This window comes from Zeugodacus cucurbitae, chromosome 4, assembly GCF_028554725.1.
Source record: "Zeugodacus cucurbitae isolate PBARC_wt_2022May chromosome 4, idZeuCucr1.2, whole genome shotgun sequence".
NCBI classification, from domain to species: Eukaryota; Metazoa; Arthropoda; class Insecta; order Diptera; family Tephritidae; genus Zeugodacus; species Zeugodacus cucurbitae.
In genome coordinates this window covers 14,212,872-14,231,061 of record NC_071669.1, presented here as the reverse complement: position 1 = coordinate 14,231,061, position 18,190 = coordinate 14,212,872, and the positions used below count along the sequence as shown (strand labels likewise).

General features: G+C 36.2%; 1 protein-coding gene across 9 annotated transcripts in view; it reads left to right on the top strand.

Moving 5' to 3' along the window:
• Window positions 1-18,190, top strand: part of LOC105215175 (protein phosphatase 1 regulatory subunit 16A) — a 111,793-nt gene that overhangs the window by 68,477 nt on the left and 25,126 nt on the right. For 6 of the 9 annotated variants that reach the window (XM_054229670.1, XM_054229669.1, XM_011189001.3 and 3 more), the window contains one exon: window positions 4,092-4,159. The gene's annotated coding sequence lies outside the window, so the exon portion shown is untranslated. Of the gene's footprint in view, window positions 1-4,091; window positions 4,164-18,190 lie in introns of all 9 variants that reach the window. The other 3 variants (XM_011188976.3, XM_054229673.1, XM_054229671.1) reach the window with 1 other exon arrangement.

The following is an 18,190-nucleotide window of genomic DNA, read 5'->3' as shown; positions in this document are numbered from 1 at the left end:
TTATACGATATATGGGCCCAGCACCATAAAAGTAATAGACAAGCCCAAACTAATATTTTTGACCCTCCAGGTTTGTATTCAGTCTTCGGTGGACGATGCACATGCTGTCGTGAACCTGTGCCTCCAAAAAGAACGACTTTAATTTCATCTGTCCATAATTTATTTCGTCTCTTTTCCAATTTCAATGATAAGACTCTAACACACGCACTATTATTATTTTGAACACAACTCTACATATGGGGCATTCTCTGGAAAAAAAGCCACTTGAAAAAAAAAAGTTCTTTATTTTCTTTGGCAATGATATATCTTATAGCACATGTAAAACCTAAAATAAAACATATGGTTTTAGGTCTGTGTAACGCGGGGTTGCCATACTGTAAGGGGCCAAAGTTTTTTGTAAAAAAATTTCGAACCGCCATAACTTTAAAACTAATGATGATTTTTGTGACTGTGTGACTTTTTTGTACAGAATTTCTCAAACTTTAAAACTGTGTATCGTAAAAATTTTTAAAATTAATATTTCATAGCAAAAAAAGATAAAATTTTTTTTTTAATTTTTAACAATTAAATTAAAAATTTGAAAAATACAAAAAATGAAAAAAAAAATATTAAAAAAAAAATGGGATTAAATGTCTGCTACGTCCACATCGTTAATCCTGGGTTACGCTAAATTCTGATAATAATAGTGCATAAATCAATGATTTTTCACCATGTTCTGAGTTGGTTTTTTATTTGTAACTCATACAAATATTGCTGTCCCAAAATTCCCTTTGGGGGGTAAAAAGGTGATGAAATAAGGAACATTTTAAGATATTTTCGAAAAAAATCGAAGGGGGCATAAATTGTTAAAAATTAAAAAAAAAATTGTTTTTCTTTTTTTGCTATGAAATATTAATTTAAAAAATTTTTACGATACACAGTTTTAAAGTTTGAGAAATTCTGTACAAAAAAGTCACATGGTGTTTTAAAATTTGTTCATTAGTTTTAAAGTTATGGCGGTTCGAAATTTTTTTACAAAAAACTTTGGCCCCTTATAATATGGCAACCCCGCGTTACACAGACCTAAAACCATATTTTTTATTTTAGGTTTTACATGTACTATAAGATATATCATTGCCAAAGAAAATAAAGAACTTTTTTTTTCAAGTGGCTTTTTTTCTAGAGAATGCCCCATATATTAATAACCATTTCATCTGAAATCTATAAAGGTGAAATTACATAAGCATCTGATACATTTTAAAACTTGAACAGAATCTGAAATTGTTTTTGGCTCCAATAAGTTTCAGAAATTTTCAAAAAAAAAAAGGTTTTTGTTTAAAATATTTAAAATATGTACATATGTATATCTGCTCTTCTTCGGTAGTTTCTTATAAATTATTTAAATTTTTTTTAGAATTCAATTTCAATATTGAAAACCAAGAACAATTTTTTTTTTCGGTAAATTCATAAATATTAATTTTTTTTTCATGATTGAACTGTATTATTTTTTGATTGTTATGACTAAAATTTAATTAAATTTTTTTATTTTAACTTATAACTTATTTTGAAGCAAATTATTATTGTTTTATAAGTTTTCTACAATTATTAATTTTTTTTTAGTAAAAATACAGATTTGAGTTAGTAAATTGAAATTAAACAAATAACAATTTTTTTAGACCTATAGTATGTTTACATATCAAAATAATCTCGTTCTAAGCTTGTTCAATAATGTAACCATTTACATATAGCCAAATGAGATTATCAATTGTCAAATGTGTTGCATTTGCTGTTGTATTACACATATTTCTCTCGCTGTCGTTCATTTTTTTTTACATTTTCATTTGACATTTCATATTATCGATAAACCTAGGAATAACACCGAAAATCTATTTGTATAAAATAAAAATTATTTTATAATCTCGGATTATCCAGAGAGGAATTTTGTATGGGAAATCTCGTTTCTTAATTACAGATTATCGAGTTAAGCTCGTAAATGGAGATAATCTCGTTATATGTAAACATATTATTAATTATTTTTAAATAAGTTAAGTAAATTAGCACTATAATTATTATTTTTAAATTTTATTGGGTTTTTCTTTTTATGTTTCATTTATATAATTTAAAAATCTCGACCACCCTAATGCTTGTATACAGTACATTCACAGTTTGTTTTCGCTTTCTGCACTACCGCTTCGACAATACACACCGTCTGCCTACACTTCCGCCTTTCCACCAGTTGTTCTCATTGTACCCAGTATTGTTGGTGTTGTTGTTATTTTTGCTTTTCTATTTTTCCTCATTTATTTGACTATTTTCGACTGGCTATGCAAAAAAGTGGGTCACACAGTTTGCTGCCGTCGCTGCCATCAACAAACGCGTCGGTTGTCAACGCAACAAAATCCAGTGCGAACAAGCAAGCGACCTCTGCCGCCAGCAGCAACACTATGCGCCACCTACAACAAACAGCCACAACAACTTTGCTGCAAGTGCTGGCACATTATGGCCAATCATTACACCGGCTTCTAGAGGGAAAATATAAAAAAAAAATTGAGAAAAATTAGAAAAAAAAATTAAAAAAATAAGTATAGAAAAAATATAAAAAATATTGAAAAAATTGAAGAAATTGAGAATAAATAAAAATAGAAAAACAATTACTCACACAGTTCACATTTTGTAGACCTTTATAGGCATCTACTTATGTATATACTATGTATGTATCAGCTCATTTACAGCGCTTTTTCATCATCTCACGTGTTTATGCCGTAGCAAAACAAATCCTTTTTGACACGCATTCGAAAACACTTCGTCACTGCCAAAGCTTTTATTTTATCTACAAGTTATTCGTTTTTCCCACACACACACACACACACACACTCAATTGTATCCTTGCTGTCGGTGAATGACTGTCGCATGACAGTGACGCCTCCACCAATTTGTCTATGCATATTTGCGCAAATTCTGTTGTATGCATGAGTGTGTGTGTGGGTGTGTGTTGGAGTGTTTACGAGTAAATGATTTTGTGTGTGGCACAAATACGTACCACTTATACTGTTAATTTATCCTTGCCATTATTTTTTGTAGCCACTATCCTTTAATGGCTACAAAGCGCTCATATGTGTATGGGTGTGTGGGTGCAAGGTTGCATATAGTGATTTTTATGTGTGTTGCCACAAAATGCATTGCCATTTATTTGCATTATATACATATATATTTACATACATATAAGGTGTGTATATGTGTGTGTTTGTTTGTAAGTAAGTAGGTTATGCATTTAAATGCTTTTGCGTGCCGTCATTTCCATACTCATACACATATAGTATAGTATATGTGGTATAGGCGCCCACTCACTTGCGCCCACACGCCAAAGGCAACCCTGCAGTATTAGTTACATACTTTATGCACATACTGTTAGGCATTACTTTGTAGTGGCATACAAATTAAGCACCCTACCACACTCATTACTTGCTTACGCCAACTCACACTCGTTTACCCACTCAGTCGCTACTCGACAGCTCTTCACTCACTCAAACGCCCCCCTTCGGCGTAGCACCTCCTCTACCACCCAAATGTGTTTTTGCACTCGGCTTTTCATTCACTTCAGTCGGTTGCTGCAAAAACTCATCTATATATTCACTGCACAAGCCCTTTGTGCATAGTTGCCAGATTGTTTGCAATTGTAAATACTTGTTGCGGTTTGACTTGCTTGCTTCCACTGTATTTTTTTTTTGTTTCTGTTTTGTAAATAAATATTTACAATGGCTATCAGTAAATATTGCGCTCGGCTCTTGCATTTTGTTATTGTATTGCTGTTGTGGTTTTCGGTAGTCATTTTGTCGTCTATTTATTTTCATGTGGTAATGTATTTGGTAGTGCGTACAATTTTTCGGGTAGTCAATTTGCTTGTGATTTGCTGCAAAATGCATTTTAATTAAAATAGTGGTTAGTTAGTGTCGGCAGCAATTTAGTGCTTTGCGCAAATGCGACATTGAGAAATGTGTAGTTAATAGTAATTAGTAGAGAAGAGTTAGTAAATAAGGTTATTTGAATTAAATTCTGAAAATTTGCTCGAAATTTTAATCTTATTTTTGTTTTTTTTTTTCTTTTCTTTTTAGTGCTAATAAGGAGTTACCAAAAACATTCAATTTGACCAGTGTTACCAGCTCACTGAAGAAAACAGGATGTAAGTAAGTTTAAATTTATTTAAAGATCCAGATTATATATTAACAAGTAAGGAGGGGCTAAGTTCGGGTGTAACCGAACATTTTATACTCTCGCAATTTATTTATTTAATTTCATTAATATAACACACAGTGTAAGTTGGAAAGCCTAATATTATGTATATGTGAGTTATAACCCGATTTCACGTATTTTAGGCACGGAGACATATTACTAAAAAAAAAAACATATTTCCTCCGAATTTCTTCAAAATACCTGAGAGACTTACTTATATTTCCGATAAAAAATAAACTAGAACCCCTGATGTCCTCATGTTCGATATATGGGGCCTTGAAAATGTATGGTCCGATTTCGACGATTTTTAGAAGGGCGATGCCACACTATAAATATAGTATTTGTGCAAAGTTCTGTTCCGATTTCTTCACTAGTGCTTACTTTATATATTGTAATGTAAACGATTCAGATCGTCTTCAAAGTTCTGGTATATAGGAAGTAGGCGTGGTTGTGAACCGATTTGGCCTATTTTCATAACATATCATCGGGATGCAAGGAAAATATTACAAACCGAATTTCATTGAAATTGGTCGAGTAGTTTCGGAGATATAGTTTTTGACCCATAAGTGGGCGGGACCACGCCCATTTAAAATTTTGTATACCATTTTGAGTGCAGCACTTCTGTACCTTCTTTATAATGAAATTTAAAGTTTCTGTTGGTTTTCCTTACAGAATTAAAGCATTTGTAGTAGTTTTAAACATAACCTTTGTATGGGAGGAGGGCGTGGTTATTATCCGATTTCCTCCATTTTTGGACTATATAAGGAAATACCTGAAAAAAACGACTGCTGAAAGTTTCGTTTATATAGTTTTAGTAGTTTACGAGATATGTACAAAAAACTTAGTAGGGGGCGGGGCCGCGCCCACTTTCTCAAAAAAAATTACATCCAAATATGCCCCTTCCTAGAACAATCGTTTGTACCAAATTTTGCTTTCATAGCTTAATTTATGGCTTAGTTATAGCTATTTATGTGTTTTTGGTTATCGTCATTTTGTGGGCGTGGCAGTGGTCCGATTCCGCCCATTTTCGAACTTAACCTTCTTATGGTGCCAAGGAATACGTGTTCCAAGTTTCATTAAGATATCTTAATTTTTACTCAAGTTACAGCGTGCACGGACGGACAGACGGACGGACAGACAGACATCCGGATTTGAACTTTACTCGTCACCCTGGTAACCCTATATCTAACTCGTTTAGTTTTAGGACTTACAAACAACCGTTATGTGGACAAAACTATAATACTCTCTTTAGCGACATTTGTTGCGAGAGTATAAAAATTGTTTCTAAAAAAAGTAATGTTCGACCCAAACGAATCTGGAGCGTATAGAGTCCTTTTCAGAGTCCTTTCATTTCGGTGTCTTCTTCTTTTATCAATTATTCTTTTGAATCACTTCAAATCCGGTGTTATAAATTCAGCCAAATCTTAACTGTATTCCTGAAATATTTTCATAATAAAAATACATATATGTTCTATAAGTCCTCGAAGCTAATGCGCGTAATTTTTCCACAAATCAGATACGAGTATATCACAGAGCATGAAAGGTCTGTTGGCTTTGTCAACTGTTTTGTTGCCACTGATTACTTCTAACATGGTTCAAGCGTTCAATTTCTATATTTAAGACCATAAAGTAAGCTTTTTGTGAGATTTTCATTTGTCAAATTTAATGACAATATTAGTCATACTAATGAAAATGTGGTTTATTTCATTTCTCTAACAATTTATGATAACATTTCCGAGTCAAAATAGCAATCTGTTGAAATATTCAAATTTGTGCCTGTCAATTATAACATTAAATGGAAATTGTATAATTGTCAATTTATCGTCATTAAATTTGACATAATGTAAACCGGGCATTATACTTGCCCAAGCAATTAGTATTTGATGGAACTCGGAGTTAGGTTTTAGAAAATAATTTTAAATGTATTTTTTCCTTGTACATTCAAGAAGATATTGAGACATTGTAATTGAGATAATGATTTTGAAATTTCGGACCTGATTTTTAATACAAGTAATGATATATTTAGAAAACAAGAAATTTTAGATGGATATTTACTACATATACAGGAATATTAAAAAATTTCAATAATATTTCTTGACAGTAAAAATCTATCCACGTCCACAAAATCTTTTTTTAACAATTGCCTATAATTATAAAGAGTCTATTTATGTAGTTTTTACATTATATAAACAAACTTCATAAAACATAAAACACTACAACGTAAGTGTATCTATGTATTTTTCTTATCATCCTTCAGGTACTTAAGTGCACTTATCTTAAGAATGTTTACAAATTAATACCAGAAAACATTGAATCACCTTCAATTAAGTCATCGACTTATTTAATCCACTAAAATGTTTGTATCTCTTAAATTATTTGTAGATAAGATAAAACTTTAAAGCTTATCAACTGCTTAAATATACTATAAGTATTTAGATACTTGTGTGAGTACTTGGAATAACCGTTGATATATTTGCTGTATAAGTATTTAGTTAAAAATAATTAAATAAAAATTTGGTTTTAGTCAATGCTTTTTATGAAGTGTTTAGTATTTTTTTCGGAAATCTAGTCTAATAGTAGTATTTAAAAATAATTAGAGTATAAATAAATAATTTAGCAAAAATAAATTTCGAGTCTCAACAAATTTCGGTTTTTATGAGATAATAGAAAAATATTTATACTAATGTAAGGCAACAGGTCTATAATGTGATATAGCTAACTGTGAACGCAAATATGATTCATACCATGTATTCTAATCTTCGCTTAATTGCTTAATTATTCGCTTAATTCACAAACATTTTAAAATCTTTAATTCAATTCACTTTTCAATAAAAATATACTAAGTATTTAATTAACTTGTTCATATGTTGATTCAATTAATTACTCAATTAGGTTGTAATGAATTAATTGACTTATTCTTTATAGCGTTTTTAGACAACCAAATTTATTGTTCAATCAAAATTCTTAGTGAGAAACCCTTTTTTGCCTTTTATACTACCGACTACTCGATAACCGATCAATTAGATCCTGTGTAAAAAGGCTATTAGGCTAATAGTTCAATTTATTCAACTAAGGGACTAAATTTTGGTTCAATTAACTATTCATTTAAATTAATTGAACCATACTTTCTGACCTACATATGTATGCATGCATGCAATCATGATTACCTTTGTACTCGGATTTAAATAACCTCAGTCTCTACTAATTTAGTTAATTAGCCACAACTAATTTAGTCAACTACCAACTTCTAATTTATTCAATTAGTTACTACTAATTTAGTCAATTTTCAATTACTAATTTAGTCAATTAGTAAATATTGATCTTTTATACATATTTGAATACTGTTTTTGTTTTTATAAAGTTAAGTTAAGAATTTTATAGTATCAGACAGCCGCTTAATTTATGATTTTAAATTTTTTTCTTTTACAAAATAGTAAAAATGTGGTAATTGTTCTAATTAGGGGGTTATCTGAAGCGTTAATATATAAAATATAATATAGAACAAAATATTTTAATTCTTCTTCTTCTTAACTGGCGTAGAAACCGCTTACGCGGTTATAGCCGAGTCCACAACAGTGCGCCACGCATCTCTCCTTTTGGCGGTTTGGCGCAATTGGTAATACCAAGTGAAGACAGGTCCTTCTCCACCTGGTCCTTCCACCGGAGTGGAGGTCTCCCTCTTCCTCGGCTTCCACCAGCGGGTACTGCATCGAAAACTTTCAGAGCTGGGGCACTTTCATCCATTCGAACAACATGACCCAGCCAGCGTAGCCGCTGTCTTTTTATTCGCTGGACTATGTCTATGTCGTCGAACAACACATACAGCTCATCATTCCATCTTCTGCGGTATTCGCCGTTGCCAATGTTTAAGGGACCGTAAATCTTCCGCAAAACCTTTCTCTCGAAAACTCCTAGTGCCGTCTCATCGGATGTTGACACCGTCCACGCTTCTGCACCATAAAGTAGGACGGGAATGATGAGGGACTTGTAGAGTTTAGTTTTTGTTCGTCGAGAGAGGACTTTACTTTTCAATTGCCTACTCAGTCCATAGTAGCACCTGTTGGCAAGAGTGATTCTGCGTTGGATTTCAAGGCTGACATTATTATCGGTGTTAATGTTGGTTCCTAGGTATACGAAATTATCTACAACTTCAAAGTTATGACTGTCAACAGTGACGTGGGAGCCAAGACGCGAATGCGCTGACTGTTTGTTTGATGACAGGAGATATTTCGTCTTGTCCTCGTTCACCACCAGACCCATTCGCTTCGCTTCCTTATCCAGGCGGGAAAAAGCAGAACTAACGGCGCGGGTGTTGTTTCCGATGATATCAATATCATCGGCGTACGCCAGGAGCTGTACACTCTTGTAGAAGATTGTACCTTCTCTATTTAGCTCTGCAGCTCTTATAATTTTCTCCAGCATCAAGTTAAAGAAGTCGCACGATAGCGAGTCACCTTGTCTGAAACCTCGTTTGGTATCGAACGGCTCGGAGAGGTCCTTCCCGATCCTGACGGAGCTTTTGGTGTTGCTCAACGTCAACTTACACAGCCGTATTAGTTTTGCGGGGATACCAAATTCAGACATCGCGGCATAAAGGCAGCTCCTTTTCGTGCTGCCGAAAGCAGCTTTAAAGTCGACAAATAGATGGTGTGTGTCGATCCTTTTTTCACGGGTCTTCTCCAAGATTTGGCGCATGGTGAATATCTGGTCAGTTGTTGATTTTCCAGGTCTAAAGCCACACTGATAAGGTCCAATCAGTTTGTTGACGGTGGGTTTTAGTCTTTCACACAGTACGCTCGATAGAACCTTATAAGCGATGTTAAGGAGGCTTATCCCACGGTAATTGGCGCAGATTGTGGGGTCTCCCTTTTTGTGGATTGGGCAGAGTACACTGAGATTCCAATCGTCGGGCATGCTTTCTTCCGACCATATTTCGCAAAGAAGCTGATGCATGCACCTTATCAGCTCTTCGCCGCCGTATTTGAATAGCTCGGCCGGCAATCCATCGGCCCCCGCCGCCTTGTTGTTCTTCAAGCGGGTAATTGCTATTCTAATTTCTTCACGGTCGGGCAATGGAACATCTGTTCCATCGTCGTCGATTGGGGAATCGGGTTCGCCATCTCCTGGTGTTGTACTTTCACTGCCATTCAGCAGGCTGGAGAAGTGTTCCCTCCACAAACACAGTATACTCTGGTCATCAACCACTAGATCACCGCTGGGGGTCCTACAGGAGTGTGCTCCGGTCTTGAAACCTTCAGTTAGTCGCCGGATCTTTTCGTAAAATTTTCGAGCATTACCCCTGTCGGCCAGCTTGTCAAGCTCTTCATACTCACGCATTTCTGCCTCTTTCTTTCTTTTTCTGCAAATGCGTCTCGCTTCCCTCTTCAGCTCTCGGTATCTTTCCCATCCCGCTCGTGTTGCGGTCGATCGCAACATTGCGAGGTAGGCAGTCTGTTTTCTCTCCACTGCGAGACGACAATCCTCATCATACCAGCTGTTTTTTTGGCTTTTCCGAAAGCCAATGGTTTCGGTTGCAGCTGTACGTAAGGAGTTTGATATGCCGTCCCACAGCTCCCTTATACCGAGATGCTGATGAGTGCTCTCAGAGAGCAGGAGTGCAAGTCGAGTAGAAAATCGTTCGGCTGTCGGTTGTGATTGCAGCTTCTCGATGTCGAACCTTCCTTGTGTTTGTTGACGTGTGCGCTTTTCTACACAGAGGCGGGTGCGTATCTTAGCTGCTACAAGATAGTGGTCCGAGTCGATGTTGGGACCACGAAGCGTACGCACATCAAAAACACTGGAGACATGTCGTCCATCTATCACAACATGATCGATCTGGTTGCGAGTGATTCGATCCGGGGACAGCCAAGTAGCTTGATGGATTTTCTTATGCTGGAATCTAGTGCTACAGATGACCATATTTCGGGCCCCGGCGAAGTCGATCAGCCTCAGACCGTTTGGTGATGTTTCGTCATGGAGGCTGAATTTTCCGACTGTTGTGCCAAAGACACCTTCTTTACCCACCCTAGCGTTGAAATCGCCAAGCACGATTTTGACATCGTGGCGGGGGCAGCGCTCATAGGTACGTTCTAGGCGCTCATAGAAGGTATCTTTGGTCACATCGTCCTTCTCTTCCGTCGGGGCGTGGGCGCAAATCAGCGATATGTTGAAGAACCTCGCTTTGATGCGGATTGTGGCTAGACGTTCATCCACCGGAGTGAATGCCAGGACTCGACGACGGAGTCTCTCTCCCACCACGAATCCCACACCGAATTTGCGCTCCTTTATATGGCCGCTGTAGTAGATGTCACAAGGACCCACCTTCTTCCGTCCTTGTCCCGTCCATCACATTTCTTGGATTGCGGTGATGTCAGCCTTTACTCTTACGAGGACATCAACCAGCTGGGCAGAGGCACCTTCCCAATTAAGGGTCCGGACATTCCAGGTGCATGCCCTTAAATCATAGTCCTTTATACGTTTGCCGTGGTCGTCATCAAAAGGGGGGTTTCTCATCCGAGGCCTGTGTTTCTTATTCACTGGTTATTCGTTTTTATGTGGTGGGTCCCAAGCCCTACGCACAACCGCATAAGCGGGATTCGCCTTCTCACTTTAGCTCGCTTCCAGACGGATGTCTGTTGGCTACCCAGAGGATACTTGGTCTAAGACCGGAAGTTGTGAGCTGCTTGAGCCACATGTAAAAGAATCGTTCCTGGCCACTCCCAAGTGAATGGCAGTCAGAAACTTTCCTCACTTACGTGAACTTCTACATATGACTCCATCCTCCAAATATTAATTTAAGCGACTCAGACAACTTCTTAATTTATTACATTAAAAACTTTATTATTTATCTTTCCCAATTAATATTAATAAATTTTTGTTATATTTTTACTTGTTTTAAATTTTTATGCATTTCATTATTTTCTCTTTACATTATTCTCTTTTTGGACCCCCTACATCTCAAAAGTGTGTAAAATGTAACTGTAACGCATTTAAACTCTTTCATCATGCAACACATAAAATAACCATTTGGCCAAAGGGAAATAGCTATCAACCCTTACACACAAAACCGCTTTTATACCTCGAAGTATTATTATTTCATTACAATTGGCCCCATGTGTAACGCACGCGCACACATACAACCGACAAAATCATTTCAATTTAACCATTCAAACACTCAATTTAAGTACAGCAAATAATTCAAACTCCACTCGAAACGTTACACCCTGCCCTGCTAGCGTGTAAGGCAAGGACCCCGCCGACCCAGCAAATCTACTCAGCACTTGTGCGAACGACGTGAATTCATTGTCCGTCATTTATCATTTTTCATTAGTGTGGCAACATATGAATGCAGGAAAGTGAACTTATACGCACTTGGAATATGGTTGAATGTATGTTTGTGAGTATGTATGTGTGTCTGTACCCTCAAGTGAGTTACATAGTTCGCGTAGCTTTTGAGCAACATCAGCAAACACTACTAACCACTCATGTCATTGTCAATGCGTTCGTCTTGCCGTCGCTCTCATAACGCCCTTGAAATTACTGCTATGCGTTGCATTTTTTCGACATTCCCCGGCTTCGCTTCCTCTACTATATTCTTGCTAACATACTTTGTTTGTTGTTGTAGCGAATATCAAGCGATACATGCTTCTGCTGTGATATCCTTCTTGTATTAGTTTTCAACTACAAGTGGATATAGGCAACACTGCGTCTTGCCACACACGACTTACGGCATACATATACAAGATGTGTTCAAAAAAAAGCGGGAATTTAAAAATTTAAATTTTCATGGATTTGGAGAGTCCAGATCTCCATTTTCATTTTTTTTTAATTTATTTTCCATATTCCATATAAACAGAACGACGGCCCTTTACGTTTACAAACATACGAGAAATCGCTGAAAGAGCCAAAAGTTTATCGAGTTTGAGGAGTATTTGGACGATTGGACGATTGGCATAAGTATATAATATCGAATGGAGACAATTTTAAAGGCGATAACATTAATTTAGGCGAATAAATATTTTTTTTTTTTCAACAAAAACGAAAATTCCCGTTATTTTTTGAACACATCTCGTACACACTCAGAACTTGTCTTTAACGTCGAAGTAACTAACTAACCTAAGCAGCTGACTGCAGTGGTTTGACTTAAATGCCATACAAATAGTTATAGGTTATGTACTGACATGCTCAAAAGCACTCACATACACACTCAAACAAACACTCTCTCAAAAGCACGCCATATGCAATTATGTTTGTATATTTAAGTTCAGTGTGTGTGTGTGTTTCTCGTGCATCTTCTGTAATTCACTCACCGCGCACGTCACTTGAGACACTGCACTTTCGCACTTGACCCCTCCTCGCACACACACACAAAGACACAAGGCGCATTTCTGTGCACATGCCTGCTCTTTATTTACACATATACTTCCGTAGCGTTATCCAACACCAAAGTCAACAATGACAATAGTTATCACTTGCGCAATCTCTGTGTGTCACACACAAACTCACAAATAGCCGTATGTCGCTTGCATATGCGTCCTTCTGTGCTGCATTGCTCCTTTTGACCTTACTGCTGTCCGCTATGGTCCTTCGTTGCGTCGTTTTGTCGTTGCTTGCACTTCATGCCCGTAATATGTATAATCAAGCCCGCTGGCGAAGGTGTCACACTGTTGGTTCAAGCTACAGTTGCTGTGCTTGAAGCATTTATTAATATACACTCACATACAACACACACTTTTTCGCATATAAGCGTTATAAGATTCTTGCCACTTTGATATGCTGTCAACGCCTGCCCACATTCAGCATCATGCGATCAGCGTGCGTCTGCTGCATACAAGCTGCGTGAGGTGACCAGCTGCCGACAATATACACTGACATACAAATATATGTATTTATACCCTCTCTCATATGAATAAGTAAAATGTCTGTGCTTTGGCATGCAAAACTCATTAGCCACCCCCGAGATTTGTGTGTGAAATTTTCGTTTTTCTCTCATTTGCAGCGCTGTGTGTTATCACACTTTCACAAAACAATTTTCGCAAAATAATCAAATTAATTTTGATGTTGGTAATGTGACAGTTATATAACAGTTTCAACACTTTCGGCAATTCACTTTAATAACTTAATTATAGTCTGTTGGCACGGAAATTGATAAGCAACATTAGTTTTGTTAGAGTGTTCACTGCAATGTGGGTTGTGGCTATGACAGGATCGAAGGAAGATTGTGGGTGTTTGATGGAATGTAAATTGAATATGAATAAAATTTACTAGAAATTATTAAAAACGGCTGAACTTGGGAAAAAAGGAGACATATTTTAAATAGACATGTATTTTTAGAGATTACATTAATAAACCTTATGCTTTTTATTGTAACTTGATCAGAAGTCAGAATATTTTTTAATCAAGTAACGATCCGATGGTCTCAGCATAAGACTTTTTACCTTTAGAACCCTATATTGTTCATTAAAAACTGTTTTTCTCATAGAAGAAAATAAACAAGGTCCACTAAACAGATTTCTACAAAATTATCAATATATTTTTCTGTGTGATATATACAATTATTTTCCTAGTTATTGGTCCAAGTTGCTTCTAATGCTTTAATGATTCTTCTTTATAAATATGAGTAACCTGAAAAAATAACTCAAGTTATATATAAATTAGAGTCAGAATCCATATCTCAACATATTTCTTCCTCAAGAGAGTTGAGCAAGTACCTTGCTAAAATATCTTTGATTTGTCACTTCTGTGTCCGCTGTCTCTTGTCAAAAACATACTTTTATGAATGTTGCAACAATGTTATCCAGTTGAATTAAATAAAAGATTTATTTTATTTTATTTTGATTTATGATTTGATTTGTTTTATGTTCGATTCACTACTCTCCAAGGTTATTCTAATTGAAGATAGCTACTTCATGTTTTAAGCTGAAGTTTCATATCAATTATTTTAGTAATTGTCGCTTTCGGTAAATACTAAGCTTAAGAGATTGATAGTGGAATAAAGCGCTGAAAGTTAAAGCAGTTGGAAGATCTTCGCTGGGTCTCCGCTATAAAATGTTTGACGTTTAGCACCTTCTTTAGAATTATATTAAGAAATAAACACAAGGGTTACCAAGCGTCGCCTTCGTTAATTAATGGATCGTATATCGAGTAAGTTGATACACCCTCCATAATAAGCTCGTGACTAGCCTTAATAATAGTATTTTGTTTCTTAAATATTAAATCCTAACTTATTTGAACAAATAGTCAACGGTTTGGTTATTTCTCCTTCTTTTTATTTATTAATTTTGTACTTCGCATAAGAAATACGAATACTTAAACTTATTTCAATAATTTCGAAAAGAAGACTGGAATTCATCTTCATTCATTTGTGGAACGATTACATCCTGATTAAGAATTATATTTTGTCTTGTCGGTAAATATTCTTAAAGGTTAGGTTAGGTTGGTCTGGTAGGCCTGCAGGCCACGCATAGACCAGTGATGGTCCTTTGCGATACCAGAATGGAGTGCCTTTACGTGTTCCCTGAGTAGTAGTCATCGTTCAGGATGCCTGCGCCTGTCGTGAATTTTAATAGTTTATGAGCCTTCACTGACGATATCTCCTCTAACTTATCGTACTAGGGGGATTACTGCCCCACCCTGACCGATCTGACAACCCCATTTTATAGGCATGTGCCGCTACAAGGCAGTGACCGGTAAGAATGCCAACCATGGTCCTACAGCCCTTTCTATCGAGCTCCAGTAGGAATCTTGTATATTTTTTATCTACCGCTTTGCACATGGCCTTTGCAGTTTTACACCCCGGTAGATCCTTCCAGCGAGATAAAATTTTTCTTGCCATGCACCTGTCTATGTCATCGTATTGAATGTGCATGGGTTTACCGATGTTGATCATGTTTCCGGGTGACAGCTGTACACCACTCTTGGCAATCCCGTCTACGATTTCGTTGCCCTCGATGCCTTTATGGCCTGGCACCTAGTATAAGTGTAGCCTCATATTTCTGGCGACCCTCACCACTGCTGCCCTGCTGCTCAGGACACTTTTGGCCGATATTCGACACGAGGTTACTGCCTTAATTGCCGCTTGGCTGTCTACGTAGATGTTAATTTTAGAGTATTGGTCTTGTGAGCAAAGACCTCTGCTTGGAATATACTGCAGTGGTTCGGCAGTTTGAACGGTTGTCTTATGCCTAATTCCGGACAGTATATTCCTGCATCTACTCCCTTATCCATTTTAGAGTCATCCGTATAGATATTTAAGGTGTTGCGTGTAGTTACGGTGCCCTTGCGCCAACCATCCTTTTCCATGTTTACCATGAACCCTCTTTCCCAGTTGTAGAATGGGACCAGATAGTCGATACCTGTCAGACTGCCCTTAGCAACCGAGCTGTGTCCGAAGAGATTCTTAAAAGTATAATTTAAAATTTTTTGTCGAAGTAAAATCAGTGCTGAGTCACACAATTGTGGAGTTAATTGTACATTGGCGGATAAAAATTAGAGTTTGTTCCGGTTACTTAAGTGCGACCCACCTAAAGTAAATCGCAAGAGGTCAAGGGAACTCTTCGCGCTCAGCAAGGTCAAACATTCCTTAGTCATAGGAGTTCTAAGTGGACTTTATCCCATCGGGATTCACGCGATCAAATTTTACTGGATGCTAGCTGCAGAAGCTGTTTGAAAGAGAATGAGAATCCTTTCATTTTGGAATGTTCCGCCTTTGTGAAATCTAGCGCAAAAGTTTTTTGGATCCCACTTTTTTGGTTACGCCCGCGAAATAGATATAGAATAGGATTGAATTTTATGGCATCACAAAGGACTGTTGTCTAAGTGTGTTTCCTTTTTTTTTAAGGAAACAGCCTTCGTACCTAAAATAACCTAACCTAACCAGCTCATAAAGTTCATACGGCTTTTAAACCAAAATGAAAAAACAATTTTTATTTTCTTCTAAGAATTATTAAAAGAAATACACTCTTGCGAGGAACTAGCTTAATACCTATTTGATATCCTTATTCCCCATTGTATAACCAACGTAATCTCAAATTCTCTTTCATCTGGTCACCTTAGCAGCTTATGTGGCTAACTTTTCCGCACCAATATTTCAATGGCATTTGTTTGTTTGTTATTTATTATTTGCTTTTGCACTTTTTCGCAATTTTTCAACATGTCAACATGAGTATTTGTAATATTTTATATTACTTGGTTATTGTGTCTTGCACTTTTACTTACATTCGTCGTGCCTTCTGGCGGTCGAGAGAAACTTACAGACAAGAGATGTATGTATGGATATATAAGAAGGTATAAATGTATATGTGGAATGTGTATGCATGAGAAATATGTATATATGTATGACTTAAGTACCATTATAGTCTCTTTTTACCGCATATCCTGTTGTCACTCGAAACATAAAATATATCCTTTAAGCACATTTCCTTTTGTCTTTCATTTTATTGCACACACTTACATACCGGGTATGTACATATTTACTTTGTTGTTGTAATTACATTGCTCATCTACTCGTTGGCGTGTAAATTTGTTTTCAATTACGCAAACAAAACAATAATAACGGAAAAATTATTAAAAAAAAACGTCGATAAAGAGAAATGTAAATAAATCAGTGAATTGCTTTCGGATATAAATAAATATACGTATATATATATTTGTAGATATAGAAACAAAGCACAAAGCAGTGCATTGTCATATAACAACAAAAAAAAATAATAATATAAAAAAACCAAAAAACATTTTATCGCTGCAGCAGGATAAGCCACACATAAAGCCACAGAGGAGAAATAAAAGTACAACAAAAATATATAACAATAAATCTTATATTGAGCGTCATGCTTAAAGCCTTAAACGCAACAACTATGTGTAGCGCTCACAGGCGCCGCAACACCTATGCGAGTACTTTAGCGCACTTAAAACGCCTACGCGCCTAAAGCTATGCAATCATTTGTGAATACACATACATATAAGAGCTAAAAGCGCTGAAGGTCCTTCACAGTGGCAAGCCAGCATTTTTTCTATAGAAAAGCAAACGCTTGCTGCCCACAAGCAGACCGATATCGAGATCTCATTGTGTATGTGTGTCTGTGTGCCTTAAATCTACTTATATTGCTTTAAGTACTTAATCACAAGGTAATCTTTAAACGTTTTTTAATTTCGCCTTTATTATTGCAGGTGAAAAAATGAAAAAAATAATTTTTTTTTTCTCGCTCATAAATAATTTCTAATAAGTCGCTTTTTCGCTGTGACGCTGCTGCGTAAGAACCGCAAGGACCCTCGTCAAGCCGCTTACTAATTGCTGCCTCTCACACTATCTTCAATTTTTACGCTCAATCAACAGTCAATGCCATTAGTCATTGAGCAATAGCTACATTGAGTGCAAAAACAACAAGAACAACAAAAAAAAACGTTGTGGAAAATGAAATTAAACGGCCTTCCTTCGTCGCTTCGTGTGGTAATTTATGGCATTTGACTAGTTTTTCCTGACGTTGGCGTTGCCACAATACTTTTTTTAGGGGCTTTATTCTACTTTTTTAATCCACTATTTTTGTTGTGGTTTATTTTTGTTATTGGTTTTTCGCTATCGTTCGTTTGCAATTTTGCTATTTATTTATTTAGTCTCATTTTGGGTGGCGTTTAATTTCATTTTATAGCTTTTTGTCTGTGCATAAATATTTATTGTATTGTATTATATATTACTTTTATATGCGCACCCACATTTTTGCCGCATAGCTGTGTAAATACTACAGTCATACATATATGTACATATATATAGAGATTGGCATACCTTTTTTGCGGTCGTTAAATTTTATCTTATCGCATTTAATTCTCAACTGATTTCAATTGTTGTTCCGTTGCCCTCAATTTCGTATACATAAATTAACGGAGAAAAAATTCCGAAAAAAAATTATAAATGGTGTTTAGCGATAGGTGCTATTTTGTGGTAAGTTTGTGGAGCAGTGTGGGAAAGTTTAATTTTCATTCAATG